This window comes from Calidris pugnax, unplaced genomic scaffold (assembly GCF_001431845.1).
Source record: "Calidris pugnax isolate Ruff unplaced genomic scaffold, ASM143184v1 scaffold1, whole genome shotgun sequence".
NCBI lineage: Eukaryota > Metazoa > Chordata > Aves > Charadriiformes > Scolopacidae > Calidris > Calidris pugnax.
In genome coordinates this window covers 7,430,948-7,443,565 of record NW_015090800.1, presented here as the reverse complement: position 1 = coordinate 7,443,565, position 12,618 = coordinate 7,430,948, and positions in this window count along the sequence as shown.

Here is a 12,618-nt window from a genome sequence, read left to right as displayed (position 1 = left end):
TTTCATTCACGCTTAGAGATGAAGATGTCCAAGCTAGCTCTGGGCACGATCGCATTACCTTCATTAGTACAACAATGGACTTAGGTCTGTATATATATAATAACTGGAACCTTTCTAAAGATAACTCATAAGCATCTTCATATTCTCCAGTTTTTGCCCTGTGATAGCTCCACCCTTGTGTCTGTCCCACAGCTTCCATTTTGAGGTGTTGTGTACTGCCACAGAGCTCTCCACAATCCACCATACCATCTAGCCAAAACATTTGGAGCAATTTAGATTATTTTGGATCTGGTGCTTGTTTACTGGTTTGTCTTAAATAGCTTATGTATCAAAATTTTACTGGAATTTAAAAAAGAAATAATTTAAAATGACCATAAAATAATATGACATTTAACTTATCATTTATCAGGTATTAGATTTTCTCCCTTAGGGATTTCTGCTCCAGTGAGACATTTTAAGTAATCCCTTAAAGGATTATATTGTGTTAGTGCATTTCAACAGGAAAGGTGACCCCATTAAAACCCACAGGTGTCTGTGTGTAAAATTTCCAAAGTATCATACTTCTATACATGGTATTTGTGTGCATAATATAAAAGAGTAGGTGTTCTGAGCCAGCAGGAGTTAAAGTTACAACAGAATTATCATCACAAAAAAAGTTTTTCAACCTGTTCATAGATGCTAGGAGACATTTCCTTTTCAATTCATTTTCTCCTGGGAAATACCCTTTCCAAGCAAACATGAAACAAATATTTTCCAAAGTCTTACTATTGGTTTTGTTATGGTTGTTATTACAATAATAGTTGTTGTTGTAATGATAATATTCTTAATATTGATATTAGTAGTAACAACAGCAATAATAAGGACTTACCCTCCCAAATGTTTTTTGCTGCTCCATCATGTGAAAAAAGCAACCCTTTGTATTTTGGCCAACACTTTTGCTACTGTGAGAATTCATTCAGCACTGAGAATACCCAGATTATACAAAAAGTGAGCAGATTTCATTAACCCTCTGTAAGATTTACCATACAACAAATCTACAAAAATTCTAGAAGACTAGACATTTAAATTAAAGCAGTTTGAAACCTTGAGATGCAGACGTCTTTCTTCAGTCACGTAGACTTTTTTGCACTGTATAGTGCCTGTGTGTGCTAAGAAGCCCTGAAAAAGCTGTCTTTTTCTTTCTGTGGGAACACCTGAGGAGACCTAGAGTCCCCCAGGGCTCCTTTTGGGAACAGAGTTGCACAGCATTGCACCAGGGACTGGGAAGAATTTCTTAAGGAACATGATTCTGGAGAGAACAAGATCTCAGGTTAGAACAAGCCATGCCGCAGAGACACTGGCTGTGACTGTATGAAAAGCAGCTAGAAAAGGACTCCTTTGAGAATGGTCTCAACATCGGCCTCAGTCTGTTTTGGTGGTGGTATCAGTTAAAGTCCCAGCAGATAGAGGAGCAGACCAGACTGCTAAGAAATAGGGCAGGCAAGGCAGTTGAGGAAGACATTTGTGGCCATGCTTGTATAAGTATTTGAGCATATTGATAACACAGACACAGCCCTCATGTTTTACAGGAACGGATGTTTCCCAGACCACTCTTTCTTCACTCAAGCTGAGTCCATTGTCTATGTCTGTCTCAGGTTACAAAAGCATGGTGTGGTTGATCTCCATACCATTACACCTGGTCCTAGTCAATCAGCTCTTTGATGGCTCCTTGGAGCTTCAGGAAGACTCAGCAAGCTGTGATTATCCAGACTGCACCTGAAATACTGATATCAAGTCAATCCATTAAGGGAGGACATTTTGCAGTTAGCTCATTACGCTACCACTACCTACCAGAAACACAATATCCAGACAGGTCACCTAGTAATCGTAATTATTGTGGTAACATATGTGACTTGTCACAGCAGGGAATGTGTAACATCCCTCACTGTTTGGATTAGCCTGATGACACTGATGTTCCTGTCAGCTGGAGGAAAGATGTTATTTGTTGGCTGTGCTTAAACTGCCTAGCATTGCAGAAGATGCAGGCATCATCCAGTTGGCCACTGTGATCAGTGATGGTGTCCATGAACTTGCATTTGTGATCAGCAAAAACTCACACAATCAGAGACTGCTATTTCTTTCACACATATTTTCTTACACAGCCAAGGACTCGTTCAGGTGGGTACCAGGTGGGGATATGAATCCTACTTACCGTGCTGCACAGGTGGCTGTGTTGAGATCACCTGCAAGTAGTTAGCAGGAGCTGCAGTACATAAAAAGGAGAGGGGGAAACAACTGGGGACAACAGTAGTTCAATCTACTCTTAAAAACCCACAAGTTCGTCAGAGTCCTGAAGCACCCCCAAGGGGTAATCCAAACTATGTTTGCTGCATTCAAACCTCTCCAGAGTTTTGTTGGTGAAAGAAATGCAAAGCATTGGGCAATGTTCTGAAAAATGCTCCTGAACTGCAAATGAAGTTCCTGAGTTGGTGTTGCCAGAGCGAGCCATCTTAAGTCTAGTGTCCTGTCCTGTGGGAAGAACTGAGCACAGCTTGTGGTTTGGTGGGGAGGCTGCTGTCACCCGTCTTTATTAAGATTTAATTTAATCTCCCTGTTTCCTGAGTGCCCCGGCTAGTTAAGCTTCCTCCTTTGTAAGTTTAATTTCCTGCTTCAGAACAGCCTGCAGGACAAGAAGTCCATTTAGGTTCATCCTTCCAAATGCACACGAGCTTTCCAGTGCCGACACAATCTCCACCAGTATCACAAACACATCCTGTGTGCTTGTATAATGCTCAGCTCAGACAGTACTAGTTTAATGTGTACTGCTAAAAACCTACTCTTTTCATCAAGGTTCGATAATAAATTTTAAAACTGTTCTATAAAAACCACACATGAAGAATTTCAAAGTCCCTTCCATTTTGCAGGGTTCCAGAACAGCTTCTTGTTTCTGAAAATTTACATTTTAAACCAATCTCTACTTTTTTATCAAAACTATTAGTTCAAAAAAGAAAAAAAAAGCCAACCCCAGTTTTCAGTACAGAATTGACAGGAAGATTAAAATGTTGATGGTATATTTTAAAATTACTTCAGTGTTTTGTTATAAATATCTCAAGTATTTTGATGGCATTGAGTTTTGTTTATCCCAAAGTTTCATTTATCATTAAAAAGGGGAGTTATTTCACTCTATTTTTTGTAGAAGTTACTCCAATATTCAAACTTTCTGTACAAGGCACTGTCTGTTTATACAGATTTCAAAAGAGAAAAAGATCCTCTACTGAAGTCCTGCTTCCAGCTGAGTGGGAGAGAGGCTCCCTCCTGTGGAATGTGAGGTCTCCATAACTTTTCAGTTACACGTTAAAATTCCCCTATGGAAGTAAGCCATGCTTTATTTAGTTATAAATTAGTCAATTTTTTGAGGCAATCAAGAAAGTAAGATAGACAAAAAGCTATTATCAAAATCCTAGAGATGAAAAATCTGGGCATTAAACTCTCAGTGAAATCTCAACAGAATCCCTTGCTGAATTTATTTCCATGGAGCTAAAATTTCTCCCTTTAGTTGAAAAGATTGGTCTAGAAACCTTACTAAAGGATGTGCTTTCAAATTTTCTAAGAGAAGGTCAATCAGATTTGAAGAAACTCTTGGGAAAAGCAGAGTGATGCAGGAATTTCCAGTTCAGAATATTTCCCATTTAGGAAAGACACCAGTCAACAATAATGAAGCCAAATAGTACAAGAATAAATCAGAAAGCTCCCCCGATGGCATTGTCTCATTGTTCTTCTTTCCTGTTAAAAAAAAACCAAAAAGCAAACAAATAGACTGTGTGTTTCAAGATCTGCAAAAAATATTTCTTGTCATTAAACAAAAAAGGATGATGCTCACTGTAGTTAATATTTTCCCATTTCTTCTCAGGGAAAGGAACACAATCCTCTTACTTAAATATCAGATAATTAATAGTCCTTAGGTATATATCTAAAACATAATATTAAATACTGTTTACCTTATTATCAAAATTCTACAGATCAAAATGCATATTCAACATAGTCTCAGGATTAATTTTCTCCTTTTATCCTCACATACTTTAAAAATTCTGGAAGCATTCTTAGGGCAGTAGGACGTTCATTGAAGAAAATAATATAGTGTTGATTTAAAGCCATTAAAGAAATTTTAAAACTATTCTGCATTTTTAATTACATTTTCCTTTTGGGTTCTTTTTAATGAATGATATGTATGCAACACCATTGCTACATTTCCAATGCTCCATTTCTTGCTGCACATCACATTTTTAAAGAGCCTAGTTTGTTCGGGTTGTATAAGATAATCAGAAAATTCAATCAAGGAGAAATACTTGTCTGAGTTTTTGATTAGTCACATTAGATTTTTTATGTTGCATTGCAACATTACCTAGATATTAAAATATATTAAAAAACATGAATAAACAATATGGTACATCCATTATATTGTTTCAATTTTTAACAACCTATTTCAGCTTACATGAGCAAATTGCTGTGCATTTTATCCGAGATAAATAGAAGCTACCACAATGAGGATAAGAAAAACACTCCTTTAATTTTAGCATGCATTAGGTTTGCAGGAGTCTAATTTATAAATAATTAGACACAATGGGTATTTCAGTTACAGAACTCTCATAAAGAATTGGTTTAGCAATTTGAAATAAATATACTATGCTGGATCTTGCTTTTGAAAGTTGATTATTTGCTTTCATTGTCAGGCCAATTGATGTTTCTGAATAGGTTGTCCTATTCAGATGTTATTGGTTTATAGAGCCAACACTCCCCTGGATAATAAAGATAAAGTTCAGTTTCTGTTCTCAGTGGCTATGTTCCATTAATTTCATCACTGGTGCACAGTAGACACTGGCCAATTTGTTCTTTAAATTATTGTATTACTTCTTAATAAAGCAATCATAGTGTACATTTTGTCTCTTAACTAGAACGAATGAGAAACGTATGGGGAGAGAATGGTAGCCCCAGCTCTGTCCTTCCCTGCGGCTTTGCTCTGCCTCTAGTCCTGGATCAGCTGATCCAACACTCACATTGTTCTTTTCCTTTACACCAGAACAATTTTTAAAAACAATGCTCCATCTACTTAAACATCAACTTCGATGTCAGTTGCAGCTTGAAGTTGATGGGTGTATTAGCAGATTTTTTTTACAATTCTTTAGAGATTTTAATTTCTATATATCACCTCTGATTGTAAGATGAAAATTTTTATTTTATATAGGTAAAATGCTGAACCTGCTTCATTTGGGCAAGCCAGAGTATATTTTTTTAAAGTTAACATTTTTAATTAAATATAGAACATGTATTTATAAATAGACATAAACAGCTGTATTAGTATGAGAGAATAACTTCCTTACATGAAAGATACTGAAACTGTGCCTGCTGATTTCAATAGGCTTGTACATTGTTCAAAAGATACGTCCTATTTCTCAACTGAAGAAATATTTCTATATGTGCCCAGTGTAAGGCAGTGGTACATAAATATGTTTATAAAATGATTCTTCTAATACTGTTCAGAGAAAGGACAGTGACACACGCTAAATGTGTTTTTACAACATGGCCAGCTCCTCAGCTCAAGTTCCATCTTCCCATGGTAAAGTGGCAAATTACCTCAATCTTGATCAAAATGGCTCTCAAAAGTCTCAGTAATTACACACAATGTAAGTAATTTCATTTTAGAAACTATACAAGAAGGAAGATGAGCATCCACATATTAAAATCCAATACTGCAAAATCAGATGCAGCTGTAAAATTAGAGCTCAAGTAAATAATCTGCTCAGTGTAGCAGGTCTGACTGAAAGCATAATTACTCCTCTTGTAATTAATTTTAATTAGGAGAGATGAAAATAGGTAGACCAGTATAGTAAACAAATCTTGACAAACATAATCAAGAATGGCACTGCATCAAAATCACCTGGTAACACTTTCTTTTCTGCTATTACGTACTTACATTCATCTATTGTCTCTTAAAATACATATATTTAATTGAGTTTTAATTGAGTTAATTGAGCAAGAATAAGAGTGCTTGTGACACAGACATAACTTTTTTTTCCATTAAAATTACTGTGTGTATTTGCCCATGCCTTGAACAGGTGGGTCAGAAATTAAATTGCAGGCGAATGATATCTTAAAATTAGACAATATTATTTCAATTACATTTTGGAATTTGATTTGGGCAAGCAGATACCTGGACTGTCAGAATCACAGACTCAAAAAGTAGTTGAGCTTGGAAGGGAGATCATCTAGTCCAACGCACTGCTCAGAGCAAGGTGAGCTAGAGCAGGTTTCTCACTGCTGTGTTGAGCCAGGTGTTGCAGAGCTCCAAGAACAGGAGCCCCACCACATTTCTGGGCAACCCCTTCCAGTGGACAATCGTCCTCACAGCGTTCTTTCACTGGGTACCACTGGGATACCACCGAGTGATAGAAGTGGCAGCGTCACAGTCTGTACCAGGGACTCTTGGCACAGGCTCAGTGAAAACCAACAGGATCTGTGATGCCACCTCTTCCCCACTCATCCAGAGTGGGTGTGGAGGTTTTCACTGCATTTGGGGCTGGAGAAGGGTGGTTGCTCTTTGACATTGTGTCTTGGCTTCCAGACCCTCAGCTGTGCTCAAGGCAGGGTGGGTGCCACGCAGACATTTTCTACTCCTTGCTGCCCAGTTGAGAAAGGACACCAAAGGGAAGTCCCTCCCAGCTGTTTGTGGCAACTGCCATTGTGCAAAGCTATTCAGGCCCCCGTGCTTCTTTTCTGGTGCCAAAGGTTATGACTTGGGGGCAATCTCAGCCTGTTACTTTAGTATAAAGGATGTTTTGGTGAAACGTGCATCACCTACATGCCTTTGCTAAGTTGCTGTCTCACCAGAGCTCTGGTGTGACTGTAAAGTCTCCTCAGCTCTGGCCACACATGGAAGCATTGTGGGCACATAAACACACCCAGGCAAGCCATATTCCTCTGTGAAGCACCTTCCAATACTATAATGCACTCAGCTGGGGGATTTCCCTTCTGTCAAGGACTAAAGCAAGTATTTCTGTTGCCCCATGAACATCTCAAACTAGCTTCCAACTGTGCAGGTGAGGATGCTCCACTCTCAATACTCCCAGCTGGAGGAGTGTAGGGTGAGGGTGACCACCCAGGGATCCTTTTTGCCTTGCTTTATATTAGTCTGCATCTTGTTGATGGAGCAGACATTTAATTGTGCTCGCTCTTGGAAAATAAAATCCATAGTGAAATGAAGAACAGAAGTAGTTCAGGAATGTGCTGAGAGACCTTATTCATACTAACTTGACACAAACCAGCAGAAGGCTTGATAAAATGAAAGGGAAGATGTCTGTCTGAACTATACTTTTTGTACTACTACACTTTTGCTTCCAAATGAGCACTAGGCCATTTGCAAGTTGTACTTTTGAACTACAGGGTGATTTATTGAGCTCTGTTCTTCTTACTTGCGTGAGGATAGGTGCATTTGAGAAAATGTATCACTCCTGGTATTAGCTAATACTTTGAGGCAACATGAAGCTGGACTTATTTTATCACTGAAATTTTATATTTCGAATATTTCTAATTAATCATGACAGCAACACAACTAGGAGCTTTTAAGATCAGACCCCTGCTTTATCGCAGAAATGGTGTGGCTGATGCAACTGAAGTGTAAGATAGTCCAACATTAAAATTTTATCATCTGCCTTAAACGAGGTTTAGAGGATTTTGGTTCCAAATAAAAGAGTCTTAATAAAACTGTGATGGTCCATTGCATGCTTTTTCTCTGCTGAGGCTGAGAATAAAGGTTACTTACAGTGATTTGTGAAAATTACCCTGGTCAATTAAAAATTGGCCTCATGGCCTCATCTTATCTCACACAAACAGCCCAACACAACAGAGCAATAAATTCCAGTCCCTGAGAGGCCAGCACTGGGGCCTGAGCTGACATTATAAATGCCTTAAATTGTTAGTCCTGGACAGTTTCGTTTTCCCCCTTCTCTTGCCTTGTGAAAGTCACCACAGCTTAGAGGACACATGAATGAACAGATCTCCAACTCCTGGGGCAGCATCTATAACAACAAAGGTGAAAGGCCTTTCTTCAGCCTTGACCATCTCCTTGTCTAGCCCCAGATATAAGATACTACTTCCTTAGTATCCTTTTCTGGAAGCCTTTGGTAGAAGAGCTGTGACCAACTTGTGAACCTCAATGACGTCTGTATCTCCCATCCTAACTGTGTTTTATCTGTTTTCACCATTCCCCTTGGATAGCTCCTGGAAATATTTAACTGATGTCAAAACTTTAATGGAAAAGGAGAAGACTAAAATGGGTTGTACAGAGGGATCATGACCAGAATTTACCTGAAAAACATTTTCCTCTGCTTAGGAGTGTATTATTTTTTCTTCTACTTGGCACATGTTTGATTATATTTTGACATAAGCATTTGCAAGTTTAGTGGCATCAGTTATCCACCTCGCAATCTTAACAGCATCCTCTCCTCCCCAAAGGCTCCTCTAGGATCTTGCTTTGAGATGCTTGTAATTTTAACCTTTTTTTTTTTTTTAACTACCATTAAAACCACAGTTTTGTTGACAACATTAGCAGTACATGTGTGAACCAGAGTCTGTAACAGCCAATTGAGATTTTTCATTGGCATGATTTTGGATTGCATGCTTCACTTCTTTTTACTTGACAATTAGGAAGTTAATTAAATAATTCTGAACACAATTAAATATTTTAACTAGGCAACATATGAATTGATATTAGCTTGTACATCCCACATAGTACTTGTAAAATGCGTCTTTATTTGTCAACTGCAGGGCAATTAGTGTATCTGTGATTGTCAGAAGATAGTTTAATAATCTTTGAGCATGAGATTAAATTGGTGTTTAAATCAGCTTCATGTTTTGGTTTGGTTTTTAATACAGCACAATTTAGTTTTGACAACAGAAATTTTCCTGTGTATGTTTGAAACACAGAAAAAGAAACTAAACAAAAAATAATGATGTCAAGATGGCTTCAGAAAGACCTGTTTTAACCTGGAAAATTATATTTAGAGTTCATTCCACCAAAAAAAATGTATATGATAGGAAGAGCCCAAGTTTATGAGATATCTTTTTTTCTGCCTTCTCAAGTTTCTTTATGCTCATCACTTAGGTATGTGGCTCAGCAATGGGACAAAAAACTCCCCCCTGATTTATGAGCATAAAAGCCTTGACACAGTATACACCACTGTTCATATTTAAAGCATTTGTTAAAAAAAAAAAAAAAACCAAAAAAAAAAAAAAAACCAAACAAAGAAAAGAAAAAAGTGGGCTGCAGCAGTCTCTTAATTTTTAAATTAATTCCTCGTGAAGAGCCATCTTTCTATGCCTTTATGGGCAAAATGAATTGGAAAGAGAGATAAAGTATTTCTCTTGCTGTCTTTAAAAAGCTATAGGATTCAATGATTATTCAAAATGATAGGGCATCCTGATGGAAAAGCAAGCAAGCAATCTTTTGTTTGATGTCAAAAGAAAGTCCTAAGTAATCAATGTTTTAAGCCCTATGAATCTTCAGAAATTAAATATGCTAATGGCTTCTCTATTGCCGAGTAATTAAAGTACCCTGCCCTCTCTCTTTATTTGAAAAAAAAAAAAAAAAAATTAACACTACTTCAAACACTCCTGACATTATTGTGGGTTACACTACTGAAAAATCAGCTAAAGCAGGCATCAGGCAGAAGATAGTCTAAAGCACTATAAGTCAGAACATGAAAGCATAGCTAGCAAAAGAAGATGGCTGGAGATAAGTGTTATTTCAGCTACTATTACTACCCAGCCAAAGCAGAACTATGTAGAACAGAAAAATGAAAGAGTTCTTCTAAGGATGTTGCTAGCATACATTAAGACAGAAATAAAGTAATAGAATTACCTCCTTTTAGCACTGATCCTAGTAAATGCTACCTATAATATTGAGATTTTTATGCACACTGTTTTGAAAGAGATTCTTTAAGATTTCAGACATGTAAGAATACAGAATTGTGTCTCCATTTATATATTTCATTCAAAAAAAAAAAAAAAAAGCTGTGAGATTACAGAGAAATACTACAGGTCAATTATTAACCATAGGAATAAAATCAGTTTTGTGATTTATACTTTCCAATTGATGACCAAGGTAGATATAGAGATCAGCCCCGTGGGTACTTGGTTACCTCCAGGTGACATGGAAAATGCACACAGAATGTTCATACTCAACATTTTTTGACAAAGTCATTTAAATTCTTCAGTTCTAGTTCCTTTATATTGCAGTTTCTTTTAATTCTTTCCAGTTTAATTTGGGGAATAAAAATGTACTTACAAGATTAATGTCACAGCATTAAAGTCTTACTTCCTAGAGAACCAGGAGTTTACTGCTGAGATTGGACAATTCTTCATTTGAGTAATTTAGAAAATTCAATTTAGTGCAGTCAGGTTCATATAAGGTTCCTTTTGTTGTAGGTACTGATCAAAATCTTAAGTTCTTATCATATCAGCAGGCATTTAAGCAACAGATGAGTCATTTTGCAGCATTTTGGAACAGCCATTTATTGCCCTATGCTGTTTCTCCTTCCATTGTGTGACGTCTTGCCCCTTACAGCTGAGAAGTACCTCTGCCCTTAATTGTTTACCCTGACCCTCCCCATTGCAAATTTTCCTTCAAGCTATTTATTACCAGCTTTTGTGTTGGCCAGGCTAGAACTGTACACATTCTATGTGTGTCTTAGTTCTGACATTTTCTTAACTCAAAATCCTTGAATTTATAACCTTGGCGTTCTTTTCCTGTAGTCCTTTTCATTTAAGCTGCACACTCCAATTTACATTGCCTGTCAATGGCTTGAGAACTTTTATGCCAGGTACTAATTCCCAAGGCAAAGGACCTTTCAATGATGTTAACGGTTTCCTGTCATTAGATATAGTGATTTCAGGTACTCTTTCCTCTGATTATTTCACAGAAAAGTCTCAAGAAAGGGGAGAAGCAAAATCCAATGAACACTGTTTCCAGTCCAAATATTAGGTGCGCTCTTGCCTTATTTCAGCAATTAGTCCTCAGTAACAAAGTCAGAAAAAAACAAACACCAGAAGCTGACAAGTATTTTTTGTGTTCACAGATCCGGGTCACCTCCTCCTCCCCTCCCTCTGCACTTCCACTCTGATTCTCTCTCTCCATTTCAGCTGAGCCATCAAGGCCAGCCATAGCACTGCTCTCACATCTTTTCCACCCAGCGTGACTGGTCCCCAGTTGCTTCTTTTCCTTCAGCAGATGGCATGTGCATGGGTAATAAACACGAACACATGTGCCCGACCAGCCATTGCTCACAGTCTCAGTCGCTCTGCTGCTCCCTTTAGAGCTTCTCCTCCCTGCTGGTCTCCCTCTTACAGAATAAAACCACCCAAATCACTGCATCATCGCCTTGGGGTTTCGTACAGACCTGCAAAGATGGGAGAGTCACACACAAACAATATGATATTCTTGTGACCCACATTGTACATGCAAAACAGAGCATTAAATACTCAACAGCCCGAAAGAACTTGCCTTCCTATGTCGCCTTTTTGGGAAGTTCTGGGGGGTGCCATCCTTTTGTAGGCTTTGTACAGACCGCAGAGGGGTAAAACCTGATAAAAGCTAACTAGTCAGCAACTCCCAGAGAAGAAATCCCATGTTTCATAAAGATCCAAAAGAGTGGGGAAAATCACGTAGGCGCTGTGTGGAAGCACAGGACGAGCAAAGAAGAGCAGACCGGAAAGTCCTGAGGAAGAACTGTGTGTGTAACGCTACTAGCACAGATTTGAAATCTCTATGTGAAGGCTTAGCCCGATTCTCCTTAAATGTGCTTGATGATAACACAGTGGTTCCTGTGATTTCAAGGGCTATAATTTCATTTTTACTTGAATGACTCCTAACCTAAGCTGATTTAAAGAAAGAATGAAGGCTGCCCCCCCACTAACTTCTTTGCTATCACTTTAGCCTGCTTCCAGAAGCGTAGCACAGTTAATTGGTAATGATAATGATGCTAATTTCTAAATATTCTTACCTATTCTTTACTATCTACTTTGCATCAAATTGAAGCCTACTTAAGGATTATTTTTAAGCATTTATTCAATTATTTGAATTGGGGTTTTCCATATTTCCCACCAATTTTTCAAGCAAGATTGTACATTTCAATCTTGACTTAGCTCAATTTAGCTTGCCTCTGACACAGCACAGATTATTTCTGTGAACTGAAGCATCTCTGATAGATGAATGACCAAAGTGACCCTTTCATTTTTCTCTGTAGAAGCCATCTACCGTTGTGAGAGATTTTTAAACCATTCATGATTACCTCATCTCAGACGCATCTCATGGAGGCTAAATTTAAAGCTAAAAGCTCTCCCGATGGTCATAGTTAAAGCTCGTATCTTTCAATCCATCATTTTGTTTGACATGCAAGAAATGTCTTTATTTCAGCAATGACTTATCACTGCTACTTCAATGTAAAAAAAAAAAAAAAAAAAAAAAAAGGCAGCAGAAGGGGGAAGTTATTAAATGCACTTTCTAGGTTGGACATGTGCCTTTTGGTAGTCCAGTGAAAATCTGTTTTTATTTGGCTGAGTTATGAGGGTTTAAAGACACAGACTTGC